The sequence below is a fragment of the Anopheles coluzzii genome, chromosome 3 (genome assembly GCF_943734685.1).
Source record: "Anopheles coluzzii chromosome 3, AcolN3, whole genome shotgun sequence".
In the NCBI taxonomy this organism is placed as follows: Eukaryota; Metazoa; Arthropoda; class Insecta; order Diptera; family Culicidae; genus Anopheles; species Anopheles coluzzii.
This window is the reverse complement of record NC_064671.1, coordinates 4,443,241-4,470,679: the sequence shown is the minus strand read 5'-3', so window position 1 is coordinate 4,470,679 and position 27,439 is coordinate 4,443,241. Positions and strand designations below refer to the sequence as shown.

The window sequence follows — 27,439 nt, the reverse complement described above, 5'->3', positions numbered from 1 at the left end:
GAATGTTTATGGTCCTCGGACCTTTTCCCGCTCTGTGCGGTATCGTTTCGTCTTTGGATGAACTCTCCTTCTCTATCTGTCTCTGTTAGTCTACACCAAATGCACCACTCCACGCTCGAGATAGAGGAAAAGAGAAGCAAAAACGCACAATAAAAACAACAAAAAAGTCGAACACGCAAAAAAGGAGAGCAAAAAACGCGCGTTAAAACGGTTCCGAGACGGCAAAAAGGCAACGACAAAACATATCTCCAACCGACCACCCACCGTGTGACCACCCAGCAAGGATATGGATGACGCCGTCAGCATAATTTCGGCATCCGTTTTCGGCCGGCGAGCGCGCACGCTCTAATCGCTTCGTTTATCATAATCCACCGATCACAAATGGTTCGAACCGGGGGCTACCCTGGGAAATCGAACGGGAAAAGGAAAGGATGGATGGGGTCTGGCTCACACAGCGTACATGGAATGACATCCACCCGGAGGTGATGCGGCGAGAATGGACACGAAAGACACAGTAAAAGGCAGGACAATATTTGGACGGGAATCGGGAAACGGGAGAGAGAGAGAGAGAGAAACGCAAGCAAGATAGGGAAAATACCGTAACATTGCCAGCGGGATGTGCCCAAAGGGGGTAGCTCTGTTGTTGTCGTTGTAGTTGGGAAGTAAGTTCTCGCCTGCTCCGGGCTGGCGGAAGAGTTCTTCACTGCATCGTGGCGGGGTGAAACGTTCGTAGAGGGAAGCATGCATGTTGGTGCAATTATTTTCCCCAAATTAATTATGCTGTACAGTCACCCATTGAGGTTATGATGTTATGATCACGAACATTCGTGCTTGATCCGATTAATTTTTGGTATTTTTTTAATCAGTGTTTTTGCGAGCGGGAATTAAACTTTTAATGGAAAATTGCATGTTATAATGGCTACCTCGCTCGCGCTCTTCCAGTCACTTATCAACCGTTGAGGCGAGAATGAGCCTCGGCACGGGAACGATTGACTGTTGTTCCCTCTATTTTGGGCACGAACTCGTTCAAGCGCGCGTATAAATTATGTCATAAAGATACACATAATTCGGGCAAAGACGACTTAACTGACCTAAAGGAATCGAGCACCAAACCAAAGTGCTCAAACGAAGAGCACGAGTGAGCAAGCCCACTGATTGAGCCGACTGTGGAACCAGAACAACGGTGCCAAGCTGTTGGTACTGGGTTAGTTTCTTCTCGTGTTTGCTTCACCGGTCAATTCTTTGGCTCGCTCGGCTTATCAATGAAGTCTCTGGGCTGGTTGGACCTTTCCAACCACTCCTGCCCTGTTGTCTGACTCCGAATCCCCGCCGTTTGACTCCTCGGTAGGTCTCGCTGTGGTTTTGCCCACCCACCCGGCACACTTTGAAATTTGTCACTTTTTGTGCGTGCTTTTGATGCGATGGGTACGTGACAGTTTCGGGGCTTTGCTAAGTGAGACATAAAACCAGGCTCGAGTTTGGCGCGGTTGGGAGACGGTTGGAAGAGAATGTAAAGAGGCTGAAGTGGCTTAAGAAAGGTGGAATGTGGTTTTAGTGAAAATGAAACTGAAAGTAAGCAATGGAAAGGAAATGTAAAAGAGAGGTAAAAGAGGCGAAAAAGAAACAACAAAAAAACATTACACAAAAGCTGGTAATAACAGTTAAAGAGCAATTCTAACACACACAATAGGAAAAGATATGAAAACAAATAAGCTTGTATAGGAAAAAGAGTCTAATTAAAAAGCTAAAAAACGCGCACAATGAGAACTAATAAATCGAATGAATAATTCAACGTAGTGCGTAATGTCTCGCCGTATAGTCCCGGTGTGCGGCAAATTTCCCAGTGCTCTCCTGTGGCGCACGAGATATTATCTGCTCAGGTCCGTTACACTCCGCAAATGATTCATTTGTCAATTACCGAATGCAAAGCACCCCTTCAACCCTTTTTGATGGGAACTCCTCGGACAGAGCGAGAAGACGGAGAGAAAGAGAGATGCCCCTCCCGAAACAAAGTCGAACTAAAAACCTTCTCCAGAAAGAAGCGACTGCCCAAACGGATGACGGGTCGGACCCGGAATGTATGCATTTTAAGTGCAGTTCCTGAGTGACTCCAAAACCCATCTGTAAGAAAAAAAAAACATCGTTTTCATGGGCGCAAAGGGGACCTTGCGGTAACGACCCTTTCGGGTGTGTGTGTGTGTGTGTCGGGTGTGAGCCGTTTTTGGCGGGAGGGAGAGCAACAAACAGGAGAGAAAAAAAATACACACACAAGGGAGATTCCCTGTGCGGATATTACGGCAACAGGAAGCGAAGGCAGCAATGCATCAGTCCCCGGAGCACGAGTGAGTCAACGTACTGAGGCGGACGCACGGACCTGGAGGACCACCCAGGTCGCGCACTTGGCAATTGCTTCCATGTTGCAGTTTTTGACGAACTTCACAAGGGGGGGAATTTGCGCACAGACCTTTTGGGGGACGTTTGCCTGTTCTCGAGGTCGTGTTTCGAGGACAGGCAAACCCCTAGCCTTAATGTGTGTGTGTGTTTGTGTGTCTGTATTTTGGGTCGGTTCCTCAATTTTACGAGTGACTTCACGGTTGTTCGGAGAATTGGTAACGGGGTGTTTTAATTTGCGCTATTTTCCGCATAATCCGGTGGCGGCTTTGGAGCGAAGGAGTGCCGTTGGAGGGTGCTAAGGATTTCTGGAGAAGTGACACTCATTTGCTTGTAAGGCGAAGTACGACAGGCAAAACCACCGGAAGAAAATTAAACCCGCATTATTGGGCGTGTTGAAATAGAGCAAGCAGTGGCAGTGCCAATTATCACACATAAATCCGGTTCGAAGGACCAAATGTTACAGTGACGTTTCGGTTGAATGTAGGTTAAAGTGCAAATGTGACCCTTACGACGATGCGATCAAGGGCTTCGAAGCATTTGATCACCTTCAAAGTCTTCCTGATTGCGTTAATTAGCTGAATGTGAAGAATGTTTGTGAAATGGCTCATAAATAAGCAAAAGATTGATGCCATAATTGAACAATGCGACATTGAAATGCCGATCGGTGACATTTGATCTAGCAAAACGATCGCTAACACAATGCATTGTCAATAAGATGGTGTACTGTGCAAATCGATATGAGTGTAAATGTGTCTCAGCCGGTTCATTCCACTCGTTTGAGCGGCTAATCACTCAACGTGCAGGCACGTTAAAGCTCCTCCAACGATGATCACGCGATGATTGCGTAATCTCAATTAAAACTGTTTCGCTAGCCGTACCGTACCGTATTGCGCGTTTCCCTGGGAGTTTAGACCGAGAAGATCCCATGCTGCCGGTGTCGTCCGTGATGTCCGTGGAGCGGATTTACCGTCCAAATGTAGCACGGTAGCGACAGAACGTTATAATTTCATCATTACCTGCTAATGGTCGGCGCACAGTGGACCGACCGGGTCGGAGATTGCCTCGCCAACTCGTTACTGCATTTTTCCGCGGCCTCGCGAACTCGCCAGCGTACATCAGTTTTAATCGTGCCGTGAAAAGTGGCCGCCGCACCGTGTGCTGTGCGCGAAAATGCCGCGACGTGTTGATGCGACGATGATTAATTCACGTTTTCTAATCCATAAATCATTGGCTAGAAGCAGCTGACGAGGGGGAGCGATGGCGAGGGACACGACCGATCGCAAAAACCCGTCGCAATTGGCTCGATGCTCACGATGCACGGGGAAAATGGCGTGGAAAATGCGAGAAAATGCGAGTGCACACGTGAAGGATGAGTGTGTGTGTGTGTGCGAAAAAACACATACACACATCCCATTGGCACATCCGGTGTGCGGTGTGCGTGCAACGGCGTGGTCGTCGCAAGCGAGCACAGATCGCTCAAGATGATGATGATGATAATGATGATGATGGTGGAATAATTTAATAATTGCAACCGTCTGTAATTAAGTGCCGCCTCCGGGATTGGACGGGATTGAATTGCTCAATCGTGGTGGCGGTAGCGGGCAATATATACAAAAAAAAACACGCTACTCAGGCCTTCCGTTTGCCTGGTTGGGTAGGGTGTTGTCTGAGGCCTTTTTGTTTGTTAGTATTGTCGATTTTCCGCACCGCTCGATTGATGCTCGTACGCGGATCCGGTTCCGGGCTGTTATTCGGCATTGACGCCGAGCGGGGATTGCGATAAGCCACAGTCGTGTCCGTGTCCTCGTCGGGGTCCGCGCGCGAGCGCTCGCCCGCGTGATTAACAATTCTAATAACAGGTGAGATCACCTGCGGTGCTGCTGTGACAGGTCCCGTGAGTAGGCCGGCGTGCCTAGCGGATGTTTTAATTGAAAATCGACGTCTAGCTTCGAAACCGAATGCCGATGATTAATCTATTAGCTCGCGAAGAGGAGGGAGAACCGTTTGATCGATCGTGCGCCAGTCTGGTTGACATTTCGTGTTTGCTACCGGCTCGTGTATGTGTGTGCGTGTGTATTGCTGGTTGTGGCGAGTAAAATATGCGAATTGGTAGATTCATAGTGCTGCCTGGGGGACAGTATGGCTGCGGCAAGTGCATGATTCAGCTCGTCGAGATGAAGAGGGGCGAATCTTTGGTGTTGATTGAAATTAATAATCTTGTCGATAAATTATCCAAAGACCCGGGGTCCCCCAGCTTGCTGGCAATCGTATCGTAAAGATCTTGATTAAGCAGATACAATCATCACGACTTTGTACGCATGCCAGGCGTTTTAAAAGACTTGATTAGACTGTTGAGTGCAATGAGGCACAATTTATCATTAAGTCTCTGCGTTTTTATGCAACCAAAATTCCTCTTCAATCGTAAACATAAAGCTTAAGTAAAGATTCATGTTTCGTATGGTGCGTCCTTGGGACCAAATTTAACTACCACCTAGAGGACGGGTTTACATATTGTACACTTTCCACCAACAAACAAAAAGAAGACAAAGTGCACCCTGACAACACTAATTAACATATGAATCAAATGTTGATCGCTCTGACGTACGAGTTTAATGGGCTCGACTCATAAAAAGTGACACGAAGCTATGTACCGTATGGAAGTTGCGAGCATGGCGAGCATGGAACGAGCGCGACGCTCTAGGGCCAACAGCGGAAAGGCAAAACACAAACGGGGCCTGTATGGTGAAATGCACTTCAATGCACTGCACTGCATCGTCCGCGGGCACAACTTGCGTACACAGAGTGCATTTCGCGTCGTATTCGTGTTCGCAATGGTCTTCCCTCCATTCTTCGGCCTATGCACTTGGCTCTGCCTTGGAGTCCACACAGCTTCGTGGGTGGTCTCGGAGTTGGAGCGTAGCGTCGTTTTTCATCCTGCTCGCCTTTGGCACGGGAAAAAGGAACGGAAGGAAGTTTCGCGTACCGCGTACCGAGCAACGAACGAATGTGCTAACGATGCCCAATGTTAAGCCCTGATGGCTCATGGCAAACGGGTGGAGCGGGCTCTCCCCCTTCAATCGCTGCTTCCTTCTCTTTCCATTTTCAAACTCATTTTAGTCATATTTGGACACGAATTGTCATAATACGGTTAGATGCAGGGGGGTATGATGGGGTGGTAGTGCACACTGTCATATTCACCGACACATCGGAACGGTCACTCACGCATGCAATTCGACACACACCGCAAGCTCGCCGGGTTTTTCGGTGCGTTTTGCATCCGATCATAACTATGCTGTTTCATGACTAATGCTGTCCGCTCGTTAGCCTTCATCTCTCTTGCCCCCTGTTTTTTTTTTCCTTTCGCCACTTTCTCACCACCATTATCAGCTCGGACTCGATATCGTGTGTCGAATCGAACGAACTGCTGCTTGTGTGTGCTGCTTCTCTCCCTGCCGTTGGTTGGGCCAGGTCATTTTTCGCTTCACTCTCGAAAATTGAGAATTAATTTATTGCCGAGTTTTATGCTCGACCGTATCATGTTTTAAGTGATTCTCCTCCTGTGTCTCGCTGCCTCATATGCGATCCTGTTGCATCGCCTGTTTCGGGAGGGTTAAATGGAGTTCAAAGTGTTTGGAGGGGAGTAATAAAACAAAAATTCATTCATCGCGATTTTGCATGCACTTTGGAAGTGGAAATGAAACCATTGCGTTAAATATAAATTGTGTAAAGACGTTATATTTTAAGATACTCTTAATGTAAAAAAAAGTATTAAAGTTTTGGAAAAGTTTGCCATTGAATATTTATTTTATTTTTTAAACAAAACAACACATTGGGCACAACAGCAAGACTCATAAAATACAACCCTAACCCCTACCTTAATGCTTAAGCCACAGTGCCAATAACAATGGCAGTCGGCAACCTTCACCACGTCCCAGCACCCCAACCTCGACGAACAACTGCAACTGCAAGCGGAGCATAAAAAATAATCTTCTTTAGATTGAAATGTCAAAATATTGTTTTTTATGAGTCACACCGTCACCCGTTCTCCGTTCCGTTTTGTCTGTGCTGGCCGACGGTCGGTCGGTCGGTGTCTTGTCGTTTCGGTCTTGACGGGTCCCTCCTTTCGTCCCTCCCGCCTGCTTATGCCTGACGGAAGGTACAGCAAGACGCTTTCGGGCAGTGCGCGTTGATCTTTCCAGTGCTGTCGGGAACTATTCCAAAGTGTGTTTGTGGTTCCCTGCTTTTCTATTCAACCAAAAGTGCCAAACTTTTCTTCCAAAACACTCGAAAGAAACATGACCCCGAACCCCAGCCGTGCGGAGCGGGGCGGGATTGAGCGCTTTTTCGGTAGTTTCGATTTGGTGTGAAATACAATCGAAAAGAAAAACAGACATAAACCATTTAGGAAATGATTTATCCAGATTAAGAACGCAAACAGCGCAAACCCGCAAACCCCTGGCCCACATCGCAGCGAAAGGTGGTCACAGACGCAGCGGGAGCGTTGTGCAACACGCAAAAGGACAGTGTGTGGCGAGCGAGAGACACGGCCGGAGAGGTGGACGGTACACGGAACAAGATACGGACGTTATTGCGGGCATAAAACGAATGAGAACGGACATAAGAACGAGATAAAGACGCACATCAACCGAGGACACCCAGCAAGTTCGCGTTGGGTGATCCGAATATGGGTTTGAGAGAGAGACTTTGGTTTTGCCGTCTTTGGCTGGCTGGACTTCCAATGTCCCTTCCCTTCCCTCGCAGGCTGTCGCGGCTGTTGTTGTGTCAGTGGAGATCGCGATCGCACACCCGCTCGCCGGAGCAGTAGGTCGACACAGTGGTCTCTGCGGCGCGAAAGGGAGCCACTGAGCTGGAGAGAGGGAAAGAGAGATATCATTGACCAAAAGGAACGACTCCCAGCCCCAGCCTTCGGTCCTGCCTTCCATCCGTACGAGAGCCGCGGACGGTTTAAAACGAAATGTTTGTCACACGACAATGTAACCCGACAGGCACCTTCTGGCGCGCGCGTGTGTGTATACATGTCCGCCGCCTCTTGAACCGTCGGGGGAAGTCGGGGCCGAGCATCTTCGGACCTCGGAATTGGAAGGTTTAGATGATTAAGATGTTACGAACGGTTTTAGATGATCTTCCGGGATAGATAAATAAAGTCTCTGCGGGATCGCACCGAAGATCTGATGGGTGACGAAGTGGGGTAGCGCATTAAGGTTTTAATAGAGGACGTGAGGGACGAGAAAGGGAGAATCAACGAATCAAACGATGAAGTGATTCGATGGGAGGTCGAGAGAAGAGGCATCATTCATGGAACTATTTGGGGAATTGATTTGATGGGAGTTTTGGGCTTTTATTTGATGAAGTTACGAGTAACGACGAGTGAGCCCAAGTACTTCAATGGTGTGTCCAATGGTTGTGTGAGTTTGTTTGTAGAATGATTCATACACCTTCTGATGTCAGGGGACAGAAATTTCCTATCGATGAGTTACTGACTCCAGTTCCAATATCCAATTCCTTCAGCTCATAGTCATAGATCAGCTGTCGCTTCCGTGCCGTGCCCTCCCAGGTTGCTGGCTTATGCGTGGCCCCTAGCAAAACGCGACAAAAGCTCTCCCATGCCGTGCCGTTGGACCACCGACAGCGTAGCAACTGTCACGCATAAAAATTGCTTAATAATCTACGCTCCACCGTCCTTGCACGCGGCATTGTTTTCCTCCGTTGGCGTGGTGCGTCCTTCCGTTTCTGTGCTGAGCTCGCACCGATTAGCCAATCACTCCGAGGTTCAGACGGGCTGGTGGATAAAATGCCTTGCGTATTGCGCTACCGGTTGCGTTCGCCAAAACTGTGCGCCTCATCGCCGCTGAGGGACAGAACCCAACCGAAGGGGACAGCTGAAACAAAAAAAAGCTGAATAATTTATCGACTTCAATTGGTACCGCGTTGGTGTTGTGTTTGGAGTTAAGCAAAAGCCGCTGTGTCCTGGAACTGCTCAGGACGGGTCGTTACCGTGGTACAGAGTTATTCCCAACCCTGACCTAGCATAGCTGGATCTGGAAAGCGCTTTTTTTGCTGCTTTAATTTATTGATGGCAACACGTAAGCGAAAGAGAACGTATTGCGAACAGTTTGAGGGTCGCCCAACTTACTGTAGTATCAAAATAATTTAAACTTTAAAATAAATTTGCCCTATTTTATATGTATTCTGCCCTCGCCAACTGCCCTCCTATTAGCGGTGCAAATGTCAAACACATCAGCGGCTGGTGGTTTTGTGGTTGGGCGTTCGTTTCTAAATTTAATTAAACCACATCGGCAAACCGCATCGACGAATTCCGCTTTCCGTTTTCTGTCCACCCGTTTGGCAGTTGGCAGTTTGGCAGGGACGGCTGCAGATTGCTGTTAATAATCGGGCAAGTTCGGTTGGTGGGAGACGCCGCTTCACGGATTCGATGGCAAGATTTATGCGTTTTTAACAAGACTCAAGGGTGTTGAGAGGAAATCGTACGCCGACAATGGGACGCTAACTGCAGCAGCAGCAGCAGCTGTTGCTGCTGCACTTGCCCCGTTCAATGGCCCCCAACTGGACGCACTGGGAAGGGGCACGAGTGAGCGAGTGAGTAATGGATTTATGCGATTGTGGCCACCGACGGTGGCAAGCGAATCATTAACATTTCACCGTCGATTGACTTGTCGCCTGGATGGCCGGAGGGTCCCCGGGGCCGCCTTCTGTGTGCGTGCTAAGTTGATGGCAAAATAATAGAATTGATTCTAATGGACTCTCGTTTATTTCTTCTTTTTGCAGGTAAGACCGGACGATTGGAAACATCAGATGAGCTAGGCGAACGATTTACAGCATGGAGTAAGAAATGCTGGGGGAATAATTAGAATAATATTTACGAATCTACTCAATCTGTCATTTGCCTTTCCGGCCAGTTTACTCTCTAATTGAATCGAAGAGTGTCCCTTCGTCGTGGTGATGGGAAGCAATTTATATTTATGACCCTCTAGCGAAACCACAAATTGGCACATTTCAGTCGGATCGATCTTGTTCACCCTATTTTGATAGGATTTAAAACTGTTTTACTTTCAATTCCTGGGATATAGTGGCATCTCTTGCATGCTGAGCGGCTTTAGGACCTTCAGATTTCATCAATTGCTTCTGTATCTGGTTTGTCCATTTCCCACATGTGTACAGATGCAGATGCGCCACACTAACCACCACCGTTACGGCTGTTATTGCTGCTGGTGATGATGGTTATTGTTGCTGCTGCTGCTGCTACCCTTCTTTCCCTGCTGCTTGGGATGGGATTTGCAACTGCATTGATATTGCGGAGAGATTCTTCGACAGGGCCCTGTTTTCACATCAAACTGCTGTTGTTATCCGTCCAAGATATAGATCACCACAAGAGCGGTTGGAAGGGAGAAAAGCGCAAAGATGCGTTCGTTATGCGGGACTTTGATATTCGGTCATTAGGGAAGCTAATGACTGGTAATGATAATGATGAGGTTAATTACGATCGATCCAGCGATGGGTTGGTAGAACGAAAAATCTGGTACACAATGTCTCTACCAGCAGTCAAATCCGGTCTGGTTGCAACATATGCTGCTCGAGTAGGAGAGAGAAATGCTGGAACCTCTCTCACTCTTACACTCCACACTACAGACTGTGTAATGAAGCAATTTTTGCAATTGAAAGATATTTCTGATGCACAAATGATACTTCAATGTGGAGTGGAGATAAAGAAAAGAGTAAAACAGGCTTGAATCTTTGTCGCTCAGGCTAAACATTGAAGGTCATCTCGGAAAGTTCAAAGGATAAACCTGATGGAAAGGGATAATATCTTTGTATTTCTTTTATCTCGTCAATCGATGACTTTTATTACGAGCAGCAGGTTCGTATCAGCCACGTGATGCTATTATGTACTGCTTTTTTGCTACCCGATAAGACCCGATCGGGGTGTGGGAACGGGATAAAGTCAGCCCCCTGTCACAACCTAGACGCGGTTGGAAAGTTGGTGCAAAATAGCTGCACGAGTGCACGAGCGATCATGGTTTCGCGAAATGAAAGTGGCAAATGACAACCGTTTTGCGAAAGAGCGTTCAATTGCATTCGTGTGCGTCCATTACGTCCGCACAGTGCAAGTGCAACAAACCGACCATGCATTGGCAGTGCAACAAATCGCACACCACCAGCGAACGTGTGAGCATTTCGGCATCGCAGCTGCTGCAGAGTTTGGAGCGGGTTTTGTAGTAGTTGCGGTCGTTTTTTTTTTTTGTTGTTGTATTCGCGACGTTCCGAGACGTCAACCATCAAGCCCCCACCGCCTGTTTTTTTGTTGCTCCACTCCCGTTTTTTTTACTGCATGCACTTCGGTCGGCACACACAGGTTGTGCACCAACACAGCCGAGCGAGCTCACGAGCGGGCGCGCGCGCGCGCATGTGCAACGAGAGCGCAAATGCTAGACCGAAACGACAAAATGTTGCCCTTCTTCGGGGCGTCCGGCGCTTGACCATTTTGGGAAGCGGTTAATGTTTGGATTCTGCGCGATGATTATTGTTTAATGGTTTGGAAGCCCAGGCCGGAGGGGGCTTTTTGTCGTGTGTGTGTTTGTGTGTGTGTGTGAGTTGTGCAGGAACGGATCTGACATTAACCGTAGCTGCAATTAACCAACGGAGCGCTAGAGGCAACAATGTTGACCTAGCAAAATGTCATTCGGGAGCTAATGAACATGCACTAATGGGCGGTATTGCTGTTGCCTCGTGTAGATGTCCACCGAAAGCGATGAGTTAATTATTATTTACCTCATTTTCAAGACATTAAACGGCTTTTCAAGGTTTCTGTAAGTGTCTCTCCCCATTAATGAACTGATACCAGTGTCAAGTAAAATTGATATTTTATATGTTTCAATCAACAAAAGTCTGAATTGTATATTATTTTATTACTTCCAAGAATAGATATTAATTGATTTATTTCGTATATCTTTACATATTTATTTGCAACTCTATTCTCTCACTCATTCGGCTTCCGCTGCTTCCCCGGGATACATGAACCCGTCCCGCCCGCCGTTATTCATCGTTGCGATGATTTAATATGGTGCGCCTTTTTAAATATCCAATTTATGTCCCTATCGATTTGAATATTCGTTTTCGCTCCGTCCAACTTGGGATTATTTGTGACGACTTCTTCGACCTGATGGTTCATGCTGGATTTTTGATTGCTGCCAGCCTCGCAACCCGTGTTGCTGTGCGGGATGTAAAATATATGTATATGATCGGTTTCCTTTTTATTTCCCAGCTAGGGTCCAACCCAGCTCACCGCCCAGTAGCTGATCGGGAGCTGCCAGCTGCCAGCTCACTTGCTGGAAGGAAAGCGGATATTCTGAGCTGGGTTTTTGTGCCGAGTGTCTTCTCAAAATTTGACATTCATTGAGATGCATTTGCAACAAACAACCACAAATATGAAGGTTCAGCGAAAAAGTGCATTTGATCTGTTTCGAAACAATTCCCTCGAATGCATCTTCATTCGGACGTTGAAGTTATGGGGTCAAATTTCCACTCAAGCCGTGCTTCTCCCTCCCGCAAAGATATCGTTTTTTATTAACAATAATTTTTAATCGCCAATCTTAACCGAACCTCAGCATGCTCGAGGAGCGCAGAATGGACGGGTGGTGGGCGACGCAAAGGGCACTCACATATCTTTCTGCGCGTGTGTTTGTGTGCGAATGTTTGTGTGTTGCCAATTTATTAGCGTTATAAATTTCTCATGGTTTCGGAAGCTGCGTTTTGGTTGTGCGAGATGTGTGGCGGAGGTGGGGTTTTTTGTTTATTTATTTTATTCCCAACCCAAGCCTGCGTGCGTCGGGCCGGGGTCCCCGTTTGTCGAGTGGGGGCTGCATTCAAATTAGCGGAAATTGAAAATAAATTTGAATAATCCCCCAAAATATAAACTCATTTCTCATCTTCCAATTAAAATCCGCTCGAAACGAACTCGTTTTCGGGGTCGGAGCCTTTGCTGACATTGCGGTGGTTCCTCATTTGGTTCAGGTTTTTTGAGCCAGCACGGACGGACTGGTGACTGCTGCATGCTAGAGTAATCGACGAGTCTGATGGACAGGGAGAGAGAGAGAGAGAGAGAGAAAGCTAACTCCAGTGACCACCAAAGTGGACAAACTTGGCGCATCGCTTAAAACCGGCCCGCGACCAACGTCTGCGGTTTAGGCCGCACTACACACACACATGCTTTTCATTCATTCGATACCGTCCGATCACAGCTGGTTTATGTGAGGACTGTCAGCTTAAATCACAAATATGCACGCGAATTGCAGACGGTTTGGCCCAGCTTCGTCGGTGGTTCAGGTGCATTCGGTGCTTTTGCTTTGGCGGCGGCTGCATACGCCTTAGCGGAGATTTGCTTATCGGCGCCGATGTTTTCGTGCGAGAAGCTGCCGGAAGCTGACTTGTTAGGAGCCACTTTTTAACCCCATCCCATCCCCCCACGGTACCTCCAAGCAAAGAGAAATCAATTTAGATAACTGAGTGCCAATGGTTGTACCGCGACCGCCTCCGAGCGGGGTGGATTATAAATGGGCGTCAGTGTACAAATGAGGGAGTCGATGCGGTGCGCCGGTCGGTAATTAAGCCATTTAATTGCAGCACACTTAATAAGTGGTTTCGGCAGAACGATCGCCTGTACAACGCAGCGCAAGCAATCTAAGTGGCGTGTTTATATGACACTCACACTATCAAGGGGGTGGTCTATCTACTATCGGTGTCGATCTAGGTGGTCGTTGGCGTGATGGTGGCCTTAGCATGTGCAAGAATGTAGCTAAACATATTAGCGGAGATATCGTGGCGCTTAGATTTGGTGTTGGGGATAGCGTGAAGTGGAAGTAGAACAAGATTACACAGGTGACAAATAAATCAGTTTAGCGCGGTGTCATGTCGCTGAACGAAGGGAAAGTTGTCAAGTTATTTAAGCAACAATGTGTCACACTTGTTTGCACCTGCAAAACTGACTACAATAGTCAAGAAAAGATTCATTTAGGGCCAGTAGAGCAGCGCGAATCATATCACAGCTCGTCTACAGATGAGGCCACCCAGTCCAGAACGGTCCAGATTTAATGGACTCACATTAATTAGCTGATGTCTCGATCAACTAAACACCAATTGATCAATGTGAATTAGGGTCGGCCCGGTCATTAATCTCACCCATCGTGCAACGTGTCGGTGTGTCGGTGCAAAACACACAGCACCATGCTCACGCATAGGGAAAAGACAGGAAATTAGCATAACGTACTTGTTAGCCACTGGACCCAGTAATGCCAGTTAGCTTCGGGCGACATGCGCGCGAAGATGCGTGAGCTAATGGTAACTATCGAATCGATACAGTGATGCATTGCCATTTGCAGACACAGGATGGGGCGACCCGAGTTGATAAATGACCGATAGATAGCCCCGAGCCGATGCCTTTTGCCGCCGCAAGGTGCATTTTAGCTAGTCAAGCATTTGCTGTAAATCAATCAGACAGGAAGAGAAATGTAACGCCAAGGCGTGGACTGGCCGCCGGGCACTGGTTTTTGCTAAGCCCCCTTCCCTGCGGTCCGATGTCTTCCGCAAACGGGATACGCAAACCCGTCGCTTGCGTCACTAGCAAATGGCGGGCAAAATAGGGTGGACAGGTTTCCACGGTAAACTGTTATCTTTCACGCCATACCTTACTGGCGCATACGTGCTGGCTAGTAGCCCTCCTGCTAGTGGTGCACCAAGCGTCAAAATCCAACCGTGACGTTTCGGTAGCCGCCTTCAGTGGAGTACGCGGGAGCGAGTGTGTATGTGTGTGATTAGTGCGATAATAATCATAATTATTATTAATTGCTGCTAACAATTACGATCGATAATGTTGGATGGGTGGCTTTCTCCTTCTCTGCCTTTTTGTCATGAGTGGTTATTCCTCTGCCCAGGCCGCGTTTATCGATGGGATTCATTTTCCCCGTGACCGGTAGTCTTTGTCTTAATTTTGAAACATCAATTTTCTGTAGTACAAGACATTAAACGCATTTATCAAATTAAAGACGAAAAACTACATGATGCATTAAAGCAAACGATTGTAACAAAAAACGTTGGACATTAAAGAAAAGACCACAAGAGAAATAATTGCCGATCTCAGTCGGTTTGTTGATAAACTTTATTTACGGCGTGTTTTGAAAGAAGCTGTAAACGACTGTAATAACTATAATCAACTTTTCTGTAAAGTCTCGAACGATCGTCTTAAGCTCGACTAATGAAACCTGAAAACCTTTAATTTGTTGACAATCTTTTAACTGTTTAATTAAAACTCTTGCTATATTGTCATCTCTCTCTCTCTCTTTCTTTTCCCTTTCCTGTCACTTGGGTGGTTCGCTTGACTTCACCAACCGGATCGTTAAAGCCTAATTCGAACGGTTTGAACGATGGACGGAATTAGTGGATATCAGTTAGATGGAAATTTATTCGTTCATCCGGCAAAACGTTCGGCCCGGGGTTTGGATACTTCCTCCAAACGAGCGCTACGAATGCGCTTCTTGACGATTCTGTTTTGAGACGAACGTCGCCCGACTCGCCCGTTGGGTATATCCCGAAGCAGTACCAACGGTGAGTCACGCCGGGCCAAGGGGCCGTTGCGTGTGGCGTGGACTGTTTTATTGTTTCAAATGTTCCTACATTTATTTCGGCTGCAGTGGCAATGATTACAATAATTCAATGTTGGTTTTTGAAATTTGCCCTATAAATCCCTTCGTTCGGCCGTAAACAATTTGTAATGCAACACGGCCCGGGCAGCAGAAAATAATTACTTAATTTTGTGAGCCTTTGGGGCGGCCAGCGTCTCTCACGAGTAAGGAAGTCCGGGAGGCATAATCTCCACGATCCTCCAGTTCTCCAGGTTCAGTTGTACACAAAGCCACGCAAAAAGGCAAAAAACACACACACAACAAACACTCGCAAATACAAACACAAACAGAGCAAAAAAAAAGGCACGGGAAGCAAAACATGCAAACAAAAAAGGAAAAAAAGACGGATAGGGCGAAAAAAACATAAGATATTAAGCAACTCCACACGGCAATGTCCAGTGCGGCAGAGTGAATACACGTAGCGAGTAAAGCAGAAAGACAGAAAGAGAAGCAAACAAATCAAAAACAATAACACAACCAACAGCAACAACCGTCCCAGAGCAGACCCCAGAACGCCGACGGGCCCAGCGCCGGAGACGAAGAATGATATCGAGAAGCATTGTGGTACAAGTTTATTAATAAAGACCACACATCTGACATCTCGGACCACCCAGCGTGCACCGGTGGTTGTGTGTCCGAGGCTTCGGGCTCCAGAGTTTGGGGCTCCCTCGGGGTGCCTTCCCCCCACAGGGCACAGGGAATGCTGACTTCCCTATTGCTTGCTCTTTCGCTCGCTCTCCCTCTCTCTCTCTCTCTCCCTCTCTCTCTCTCTCTCCCTCTCTCTCTCTCTCGCTCTCTCTCTGCTATGTCTTTGGGTGGAGGTTCACTTTCCCTTTTCCCCCTGGCGGGAACTTGAGAAGCCCTGGCCAAGTTTGACAGTTCGGTGGTGCTCTGCGAAGAATTGCGAATGTGAAACCCAAAAAGGGTGATTAAGATGAAAAATGCTCGTTTATGTAAGAGATGTTGTCGGTTGATTCTGGAACGAAGGTCTAATAATAGACATAAGAGCATAGAATTCATAAGGAGTACAATCAATCGATGATAAAAATTAGATCACAAGAGGTGTCAACACGTCCCTGGGAAAGCCTCTCAGGCGGAAGTGTTTCCTGTGCTCACCGCAAGACCCTAGTAAGACCTCCAACGGGATGTCCTCATTTGCGGTCGTACGAACCGTGCTTCTTTTTCGGGTGACATCGCTTATCGTACCAGACATCTTAATTAATTATGTTGTTGTTGGGTGCTCAAGTGCGCCAGCCTCGCCGGCTCTGCATAACGATCCCCGTGGGTTACGTCTATCCAGCCCCGTTAATTACTGGCTGTGGCTCGTCGTTCTTATCTTTGGCTGGTTCGTGTTAGCCACGCACATGCCCGCCTGTGTGTGTGCGTGTATTTTCTTTTGTTTATCCCTTTTTTCCAACGGCGCTTCTCACGTGCCAGCGCGGCTATGGTCAATGGGGGCGATGAATGAAGCTGGAACGAAACGAAATTGATGACGGAAAGTCGCAAACGGAGCAACGAGAAAGCGAGAATATGCGCTGTAGAGGAGAGAGATGGCAATACTTTCTACCGAAATGATCGGAACATATCAATTTACCTACCGCGCCGGTGCCGTTTAAGGGCTCAATTTAGAGCTCGCACACAGGTTGTGTCGGGTTCGGAATTCGGTTGCCCGGGTTCGGGTTCCCCGGGACGGAATGGAAAGCAGGGCACAGTGTGAGAGAAGAACCGCCGCTCAAGGGCTCTCGCTGTGCTTCTCGGGCAGCTCCAATAGATAGCCCCGAACGGGATTATAATTAATTATTTATTAATTAAGCACAGTAGCGCATCGGCTGTTGGGCGGTCGAATGTTTGAGATAAAGCCCGGGCACTCCCGGGGTGGGTTGACACGAATGCGCAATGTCGTGCGCGTGTGTGTTGCTTGGGAGAAGATTTGCTTACTGGGTCAGATGACCCAAACAACGACGGAGAGACCGCAGCGCAACGAAAAGGAAGTACACGATCGGAAGCGACCAATCGGTCCCTTTTTTGTGCCTTTTTAACGGTGTGTCGCGGTTATCGTGTGTTCGAATGTTTTATTGGCCATTTTATCGCGACGATTTATTATCGGCAAACACAACTGACCGAAAGATTGGTTGCGGTTTTTGTACTTTTTCTTCGCTCATCCCTCTACCCGCAACACTGTCCTACGCTCGGGCACCAGTTTCATCGAGCTGGTCAGTTTCACGGTCCATGTGTTTCGAATGTCAACACACCGGCACGAACCGACACCTGCAGCACTTGGAGTAGTAGCAGCAGCAGCAGGCCGGAAAGGAGAGCCTCCGAAAAGGAAGCCGTTTTTGTAGATGAATGTGCCGCGAGTGTCGCCGTGTGCGTCGTGATGATGCTGATTTGTGTGAGTGTGTGTGTGTGTGACGAGTCGAGGTGTACCGCAGGGCTCCCGCACCATAAATAGGGGTTAAATTATTGAGGATGAAAACGACACTAATTAGCGAGCGGAGGGATGCCAGCGTCGTCGGAGCGCGCGGTCGGATCAAAATGAAGGGTTTTTAGTGAAGGCTAGGTAGACGATGATTAAGCGCTAGGGTGAAGAATTATCACATTTGTACGGAGCGGAGCGAACGAATCGACGCAAATCGTCACCCGTGTGTGAGCGCGTGTGAGTGTGTGCTTAGTTAAGGCATGAAAGGAGATAATTGACAACGGTGTTAAGGTTGGCGGGAGCTTTCGGTTGTTAAAGTTAAGTGAAGAAAGGATCGTATATTTGTAGCCGCTGGAAGGTATCCAATTAACTAATGATGCAGACAGTATCACACTTGAACATAAATGTATGGCCGACTGTGAAGGGTATTTTATGGGCAGAAGAGTTTTATTTGATTTTTAGAGTTAAATCAATCGTACCGTAAAACTAAACAAACCTTCAACTTTGAGTTGTTTCCACGTTTTGTGCTTGAAATTACGTCACTTTCTGTACACAACCAACATTCAATTGTTATGTTTCTCTCCCCGGTAAGGCAATTTCCTATTCCACCTTCCCTTTTTTTTTGCTTCACCATTGTCATCCATTTCTTTTTCCGCGGTTTCCGTCTGTTTTCACATTCGCAAACCGCGCCGTGTGCGGAAGCTTGTCTACGCTTTGGTTCTGCTGGGCTGCCATCCACCGCAAATGCAGCATCGGAGGGGGGGGGGGAACGTTTATCCCAAAGCCAAACAACGCCACTCGTACTAGCGCTCGTTTCCCTACTCGCAAATCAATCAATCCAACTGCCCAGTAATAGCTTCTGACAATTGAATGTATCCGCGGCCTTATGCACACAACCGTGCGCGGACCTCCCTCGTTGCGGCCTGCATCCCGGATGCGTTCGAGTAAAGCGCGCGAAAATGCACTTTCGTACGAAAAGTCGCCCCCCAGGGTTCGACGGGGGGTTCGTCGTCCGGCCGGCGGGTTTCGTTTTCGTTGTGGAATTCTTTGCCCCGCGCATCAAACCGTCTTCTTTACGTCACGTGAGACATTAAACTGTCCATTTTGCTCTTCCACCGACTCCACTGGTTGGTTTTCTTCCCTTGTCTTAGGGAGCGACCAAACCCTGGAGAGAGCGAGATAGATCCAGTCCAGCTGACTGGAGGTTCAATTTTCTTTGCATTACGTTTTTCCACCACGAGACACTTTCCTGTCCCCTGTTGCCTTGCGCCCTGCCCGATGACCCGACCGTCTAGAGAGGTTTTTTTTTGTTTGCACGGGCTAGACAGACAGCGGGCGATCCGAGCGAATCCGAGTCTAGTTTGCATTTTTATTATAATGTCAATTTGTTTAACTAGCACGCGGCACGTTTCCTCACCCGTTTCGCCCGTGAGCGCTAGCGCTAACAAGCCCCAATCGAACCTGTCCGTAAGAATGGAAAATCGTTTAGAAAATGCACCGACTGGCCGGGGCTGCGGGTGGTTTTGGGGAGGGAAATACAGTCAGCGTCAGCGGCGATGCTCTTTCTGATCTACGGTCGAATGCCCTTAGCTGCCCTTCACGCAATAGCGTTTGCGGTTGCGGAGCGATGTTGCGTGAGTGATCAGTGATTGTGAGGGGTCGCTGAAGGTTGGTGAGTTTGACGTACCATAGAACAAGTTGCTATTCGATTTGGAAACCAGCTTGCTGGAAATCGTTTCTCGGTGCTTCTTGGTTGAGTGCAGTCGTTTCGGACACGTTTCCCGTGTTGGAAGTCGGACATAAATTCCTCAAATAGATACACAAATCTTTAAAAACTCACGAAACATTCAATCGAGCTCATCCTCCCACCGACAAACCCAGCCGATAATCATCGCCACCATCAGAAGTGACCGAAATGAAGCGCTTCAACGCACCACCGCCGGGTCAGATTGATGTGATAATTTGCTCACACATTAATGTCGGCTTCGATCGAGCGGTCGGTGCGCAGAATTAGGCACTTTATGATGCCCATTCCCGATAATGGGGCCGGCGAACGCATTCCGCAGCGAAGCGAATTGATCGCACCACATTAGCGCTAACCCACACCCGATCGCACGATCGCACGACAGCCACAGCCCGCGCATATGGCAGGTTCTGCTCATTTCGCCTGCCCGAATTTGGCGAAGGCTTGCAGGGGAGGGTTCGCCGCTACGCCACAGCTACACGCTCTACCTATAAATCCTCCCGAATGAAGTCACCCGATTTGCCCGAAGGATCGTGCGGCCGTGGGTTTGGTTGTGGGCGCGTAGGCGCAGCAGCACGATCAAGGGGCGGTTGAGCATCTCGTAGTCATGTTTTTGTGGTTCAGCTACGCGCCGATTATCGATTAATCACGCGCTTCTAGGAAGTGGTTGTTGGGCAGAAGGGGGTTGTGAGCATTGTGGATCAAATTTGTTATAAAATGTGAGATCTTTGCTGAGCAAAAAATGCGGTATTGATTCACACAGCAAAGATTTTCCGCAAACAAGAAGGAAGAAAGCAAAAGAGACATTACTGGAAAGGAAATGGTCATACCCGACCCTCCCGTGATCGATTCACACTTCATAAATTTTAATTTTTACTTCCCCTACCCTGAGCTCTTCTTCCTTTCCAATTCCACCATTGCACGGCGAGGAAACCTCACCGGGAACAAGATGGTGTGCGGCGAGAAGTCTGTCGACCGGTTTCGGGTTCGTCGCCTGCTAACTGTTGGTGTTTTTCGTTGCAACTGTAACTGTTGCACACAATTGCTGTCCATTTTTTTCAGCAGGTACAGGGTTTGACCACTCCCGGTTGCGATTTGCGCGTGTCGTTGGCAGCGTCTTCTTCTCGTTCGTCGTTGTCGTTGCTGGCTTCCCCCTGGCGACAGGTTTCCATTCTCACGAAGGAAACGGTTTTGCAGTGCGTCATTCGAGGCAGGCTTCGCCGGGCGATCAACACTCGTTGATGTCACCCAGATGCGGGGACGAACGCGCGACGCTGCTTAGCCAATGATCCAGCAGCATCGCGTCCAGGGAAGGCGGTAAAGGTGGTTTTGTTCCCCAAATTCATGGAATTAAAGCCGTTCGCGGGACGAGGCTAACAAAAAACCGGTAGCCCTAGCCGGTGAACAGTAGCATCGTATCGGGCATGTTTTCCTTCCAGCTGAGAATGTCGTTCGTACGGGCAATTGCTTCAGCACCGGGACAGGAGGAGCGTCATCTCCCGGTGTGCCCGTGAGCCTGTGACAGGTGCGGTGGAGGAAATAGAAATGTTAATGAGTTAATTAGTGGTCGGACGACAACGGTCGGCCAAAACCCGAACGAAGATGTCCGATAGCGTTCCACGGGAAGGTGCGCGAGGAGGTTGCGGGAGAAAATATACTCCAAAGGCCCTCCCGGTCGGAGGTGCGTACGTTGTTGGCAGGTTGTTTTGTGTGGTTGTTGTTCGTTGTTCGTTTTTTTTGAACCGTTACACAATCCTTTTCCCACTTTCCACGCTCGATCATGCTTGTGACCAGTGCCTCTTCACACAGCTGCTTTTCATTGTGCGACAGGATAGTGTTGGGTTCGTGGCTTAAGTCCACTTCTACTCTTTACACATGTGTCAGCGTGTTGACGAAGATTTTACCGCCTTTAATTGATCCTCTGTTGGCGCACAGAGGATGTCGCCGATCCTCAACAACGCTTTTTTGTAAGTGTGATGAGATGAAAAACTTCCTTTTCCCACCAAAACCACGAAATTAATGTGCGTTACTTTCCATTTGTATGTTTATTTATCCAGCTGCAACTCGTTACTGCGAATGCGTGTGCAGCCTGGAGTATATTGTTTAACACTAATTGATCGAGGGAAATTGAAAAAAGCAACCACCGCGTACAACATGATCGTGTAGAGCGTGAGAGCACGGAAGCATCAGGACGCACGGAAGGGGCGTGCGTTGATTAATCAAGCGATTTAATTAGACGTCATGCTGATAACAGTGCTGATGGAGCTGTATGTAGTACTGTTTGCCGCCTGCGAATCATTTGCGGGCTGATGTCTTCATTAAGGCTTAATGAGTCATGTTCCGAGCATTGTGTGGTTTTATCAAGACGATGACAGACACTGCCAGCATGTGTGCTAAATGTGATCGGAGAGGAAAATCTGTATCCAAACAAACAAATTCACAAAAACACACACAGCATCACCGCACGTTCGTTGACCCACACAACCTTGACGGCGTTGTTAGCGGACATCGCGGATAATCGCAGGTGTTATCAAATGGCGAAATCTTACCCTTTTTGCTGTCCCATTAAATGTGTTTTTAATAGCCACTAAACGTTCGAAGCCAGGGAGTGTTACTGTGGCCAGTTGCCAGTCTTATTCGCACAGGACGCGCACAGGTGAAAGCGCAAAGGAAAGCCGGCGTCGTTGTGCTGCGGCGGGTAGGGATCGAAAAGGGACCCCGAGATCAAATTTCTTCCCCACGCCCCGCGTTTGCGTTGAAACGTTTTACGATCAAAGTGTCACAATTTTACGGCCACGGGCTTTGGTTTTGTTTGCGTTGCAAGTGTTGACGAAGCGGTCCAAGCGCAGGGGGAAGGGAGATGGGGGAAACGATAAACCCGATCGTGGACTGATTGATTGTGGTGCGTGGATGCGTTTGATTTTATTGTGCGTTTTATTGGCTGGAAACATCGTCGCAAAACTCCTACATTATTCATTTATGCGCTTTGGACGAGCTTGATCTGCCCTGCGATCCCGGCGTTCCCCTCTGCGATGCGAGCGAGGAATGATCGATTGATCGCGTCGGCTTGTTTCAGAGCGACGGGGAAGCATGGGACGTTGGATAAGGGTAGATTATGGATGCTTTATCCAACACTGGGCCACCCTGGCTGATGAGATCGTTTCATTTTATTTATCCCTCCCGGCAGATTAAGCCCGAGATTGCAATAAAAGAGGACTTTTGATGAGCCCTGTGGACGCTTACACGCCCAATCAACCTATTTTCGAACTACATCTACAGCAATTTGTAGGTTATGTCACGAACGGTCGAACGTGTTTCGCTCATCTAGACAAACATAAAGCCACTTGGAATGGAATGTCATTTTGCAGTTGTTTTAGGCTACGAATATGAATACCATTTGATGGGTTTATTGGCCGTCTCTTCAAAATTGGAACTGCGGAAAGATTCTCGAAAACACCTTTCCGTCTTATTAAGATTCCTTTAGCCATCGATCATGATAGCTACCAAAAAGGAGAGCGATAGAGCGGCAGAAGAAATGCACCCGCTGCCATAAACAGAGTGAACAGAAAAGGGATCTATTTTGTAATCACTTCTTGACGCCCATCAAACTTCAATCTGTTACGGACAAATGACCCGAAATGGGGATCGCTTTCCGATCGGATCGGCTCAATTCCCTGGCGCACGCACTGGGTGAAGCGTGCTGGCGAAGCCGGCGCAATTGGCGCAAGTATCGCACCCTTCAATCGCGATCACGTGCAACCGATGCCAACGGCGTCGCGTGGTGACATTCCACCCAGGACGGACGCTTTCACTTGCTGGCGTGACATTAATAGAGACAAATAGATCGAAATCTTTTCCCTTTTGCCTTATGTGGGCGGCTTGATTGGAATTGGCCCAGAGGCAGGCTGTTGTTTTGGCCCAGACTGTCACGAAACACGGTGACAAATCAGCTCTGAGCTCTGTTTCAATCCTGGGCTGAAAATGAAACCTCAAAAAGATTTTTGCTGGAAGTCTGGAAGGCTCCCGATGTCTTTATATCCGGTGGGACTTTTCCCCGTCAGTCCCGTTTCCAAGCACGTTGCCAAGAGCCCGGAGATTTAGGGCTGTAGGGCAGTGGTGCGAGAACACCAAGACGCGAACAACGCAGCACAACAACAAAAAGCGGCTGCCCATGTTGGGAACCAGAAGTGTTTGCCACCGTGCGCGCTCACATTCGCGTAACTCACGGTTGCCGGCTCGCTTCATCGCTTGCTGCTGCTGCCGCTGTTGAGGCCGCTTTGTTGTGTTGGGCCTTCTATAAACCTTCAACACCACACCGATGGCCCCAGCGGCTGTAAAAGCGCGCTCAGTCGAGGGAGAAAAACACAACAGCCAACATATGGAGACCATTTTGGGACCACCCAAATCGAGCGCACCCAACACCCCTCGGGTGAAGCTGCAGTACAGGCAGGCAGAGAGAGCGGGTGGCGTATGCTGTGCGGAGCGCTCGCGTTCCGTTCCAGCAAGCGAGCGGAATTGAATCGTAAACACATCAGACGGATCTGGCTGCCCGGGCTTGTGCGGAAGATGAGGTGTTCGTCAATGCTGTTTTCGGGGGAGTTTCGGGTGGAAGCGGCCGTGCAACGAATGGTGTGTTTGATGTTGCGTCTGCGATGGGAAACTGTGCAAGCGGGCGGTTGCAGCCCGTGGGCTGGCTAGGAGCGAGAAGCTGATCGTTTCATTTACAACATAATAACGTGCCGCGAGTTATGACCAGCAGATGGAGGGTTTGGGGGAGCGATCGTTGGTGGAGTTTTATTAGATTTGCTTTGAGCTTGCTAATTGAAATGTGAGATGATAATTAAGACGAAGCTCTCGCGCTCGGATCGCGAAAGGAAGGAAGGGACCGTCAAAGAGGAGGCAAACTCACGACGTGATGCAATTCTTCGCTGTTTTGTGTGTTTTATGTTGCAATTTTGTATTGTTTTTAATGCTTTGTGTACATTTCCATCCCTCTGACTTTTCAAGCTGCTTTTTTGCCTCTGTGAGATTTCGTTCATTCTGCAGTTCCGAACATTCCAGATGTTTCGATGGTGGGATTCGGATATAAATAGCTTGAAGGATCACAAACAAAACCTTGCAAGACATGACATCTAACAAACATGACATTGATCGCCTGCAACGCATGACATTTAGACGATTAAACACAGGCAACACAATCCACGGTGTACAATTAACTCCGGAACCTCCGCCCGGTGGAATCGATACAAGCTAATGACACAAACAGTACAATGACTTCCTTGTGTACTGACCAAAATAAAAAAAAGACCAAACCTGTTACTTCATCGCTACTCCAGTGGGACAACCAGGCAGGCATGTAATATCCCCCGCGTGAGTAAAATTTATCACCTCATTTGCACGGGTCCAACCGTTCGCCTCTCGCATGTGTCACGATTCGAACGCGAACCCTACAAATGGCTTATTACGGTTTATAAAATCGGCCACAAATCTCTCGCACTCGGACATCAATTCGCCAAATCGTCTTTGCATCGGTTTCGTTTGGCTTTGTTACGTGTTACCTACGGCGAGACCCGGCCGACGAAGGAAAGCCGGCCAACCAACCCTTCGGGACGTGCTTATACGCGCAGCTCGAAACGCTCGTCTTTGGGCGCTCAAGTCGTTGCCTTTCTTTCACGCTCGTTCTCTTCTGTTGCCATGCACCCGAGCACCCGAGACTGCGACGTGGGTGGCCAGCACGCTGGCAATTGGCATGCACCGTGCACAGTCACAAAACCAGATATGCACGACATGGCACGGCGGTGCATATGCAAGCGGTGCAGCCTGCAAACGATCGGCCATTGCGAAGGTGTAAATTAATTGAGTTGTAAATTTTTCCACGTTTCCGTTCGTCGTCGGCGGCCTTCGTTGCGCGCGAGGGTCTTCATCGCGCGGGGTCGTTTCTGTTGATGTGCGCCCCGTACCCAAGGCTCGGCATATAAGGCCCGGAAGGTCTTTGATACGCTGGTGCCTTCCCTTGCGCCCTGTCGCCGCCCGGTGGACATTTACGGGAATCAAATTTACCGCTAATTTTTCTTTCCCTTTTCCCTCTGGCTATGTGTATGTGCCTTTTTTTGGGTCGATGTAAAGTGATGGAGAGGTTGGAGAGCTGGGAGTGATTCGTCCGAGCGAAAGGGGCAAACTATCGGTTGACGATAAGCTCCCAGCAAAGGCAGCGCGATCGCAGATCTGCCCTTTTTTCTATATGGCAGTCAAGTTGTGTGCAATCTTGCTCTCTTTTTCTCTCTTTATTTCTCTCGTTTACTTCGTCTATCTGTTTGCTTTCTTCGCGTTCGCTAGGCATTGATCATAGCCGCCGAGGAATCCGCCACCGAGACGAGTCGCGTCGTTGGTGGGCCCGGATTTGCCCGGTTCGCCCGAGACACTGGGAGAAACAAAAAGGAAACATATCTAAATCAATCCCAACCCTCCGGCGGAGACGCGAAAAGGGGCCGGGTGGGAGAAGGGCTGCCAAAAATTAAGCCACCAGACTTCCAGACGATTAAACTTACACGCACATAACCGTAAGCTAATCAGTGGGACGATCCATCAAATTGATTAGCGTCACCCGGGTAACCGATCTTCAAGGTTCATTAATCCACGTGCGTCTATGCAAATGCTGCTGCTGCTGCTGCTGGGATGAGATGCCTCTGAGGACATTTGTTAGTTCTTCAGGGTGAGCTAATGGTAGTGGCCTGTTTGCAGCAGCAAAACATGTTCAAGGTGGGTGGGCACTCCTTTGCATCGACCTTGTCGCCGAAATCCAACGAGGAATTATCCCCCAACCGGTCATACTTCTTCCAAGTGATCCTCAAAGTGGGTAGGCGCCCCGGGGAAAAGAAAACATTCAGATAATTTCACCTGTACGTGGCGATCTGTCATAATAGTCGTCAGTAAATCCATCAAACAGGAATCCGAACGGAACCATCGGTCTAATGGGTTAATCTAATTCTCAACCTCCTCGCAACGAAGTGTTTCCAAATTCCTCTTCAGAAGCTCCGGCTTTATGACCACATTACGGTTATGAGTCATCGACTCGCTAAGAGGATTTACGGCAAAGAAGAACAGAGAACCGAAGCACCTCGAGCAAACGAAGCTCCAATGAAGATGTCAGAGCTTTGGACACGACCTTGACGGGCTGTTTCGTGCGCGGCGTGCTGGATGGTACAACGAAGCGGCGGAGCCTCTTCCAGCAAAGCGACAGTTCTTGAACGGTCATCAAGCGGCGAACCTGATTGTAGGTTTTAATCTGTCCGGAGCATTGCGAGTACAATATCATTACCTGAATGGGTGCGTTTAATTTCGTTGTTTTTGTAGTGGAGTCGTATTCAGGGAGACCTACACCACGCTGGAAACGCGAATTGCCCGCCTCAACTCGCGGGTATATAGAGCAGATGTGAAGAAGTTCAGACAAGCTGGACCATGCGATCTTTTCGTTGTCTTGTGTTTTTCGGGAAGTTTCGCTTCTTTCGCCAGAAAACCCTAACCTCTGCATATCGACAGGAGGGCATAGAGAGAGCAAGAGTGTGTAAGACCAGGCGAATAAGACAACCTGACACGAATAGAAGAAACACCCCAGAAGACAGACCTCCATCGTTGCGCACGGTGGTCGATGGGATACTGTGTGTGTGTGTCGATTCCTTTTTACCGTTCCCTCCGCCCGCGGGAACTTCGCTACCGGCACGGTCTGGGACCAGGGTTGCGCGCCTCCGACTTAATAAATATATGTTTTTCTTTATTGAAAACTATTCATGGGGGCATTAAAATGATTACTATATTCATTTGAATTTTAAGATGTCTTCATTAGGTTTCGGTTTTCCCGTCGTGTGCGATCGGGCCGACGCGATCGTCGAGCATCGAGCCCAAACCAGAAGAGATAGGAATGCAAAATCAGAAAAAGCCCCCCAGACCAGAGGGAAAGAAGCGAAACGAATGTCTGATGCGAGGAGGAATACGAAAGACGTGAAGTTGTGATAAATAATCAGCAGCTCGTTGGGGATGGGGCGAGCACAGAGGGACAAGGGAAGATCTAGAGATTTGTTGATCGTCTGTGTTGATTCAGGAGGATCACAACTTTTAGCACGAAGGGCATTCGTACTGTTGCGTTGGATTAAGAAAAAAGAAGCTGATGAA

The 27,439-nt window shown here is 48.4% G+C and overlaps 1 protein-coding gene across 2 annotated transcripts in view; it reads left to right on the top strand.

Annotated features, from left to right (window-relative positions):
* Nucleotides 1-27,439, top strand: part of LOC120956700 (ATP-dependent RNA helicase glh-2) — a 376,118-nt gene that overhangs the window by 91,075 nt on the left and 257,604 nt on the right. Inside the window, exon 1 of one of the 2 annotated variants that reach the window (XM_049608604.1) lies at nucleotides 14,811-14,822. The exons of the other annotated variant lie outside the window; for it this stretch is intronic. The gene's annotated coding sequence lies outside the window, so the exon portion shown is untranslated. Of the gene's footprint in view, nucleotides 1-14,810; nucleotides 14,823-27,439 lie in introns of those variants that run through there. 2 annotated transcript variants of the gene reach the window in all.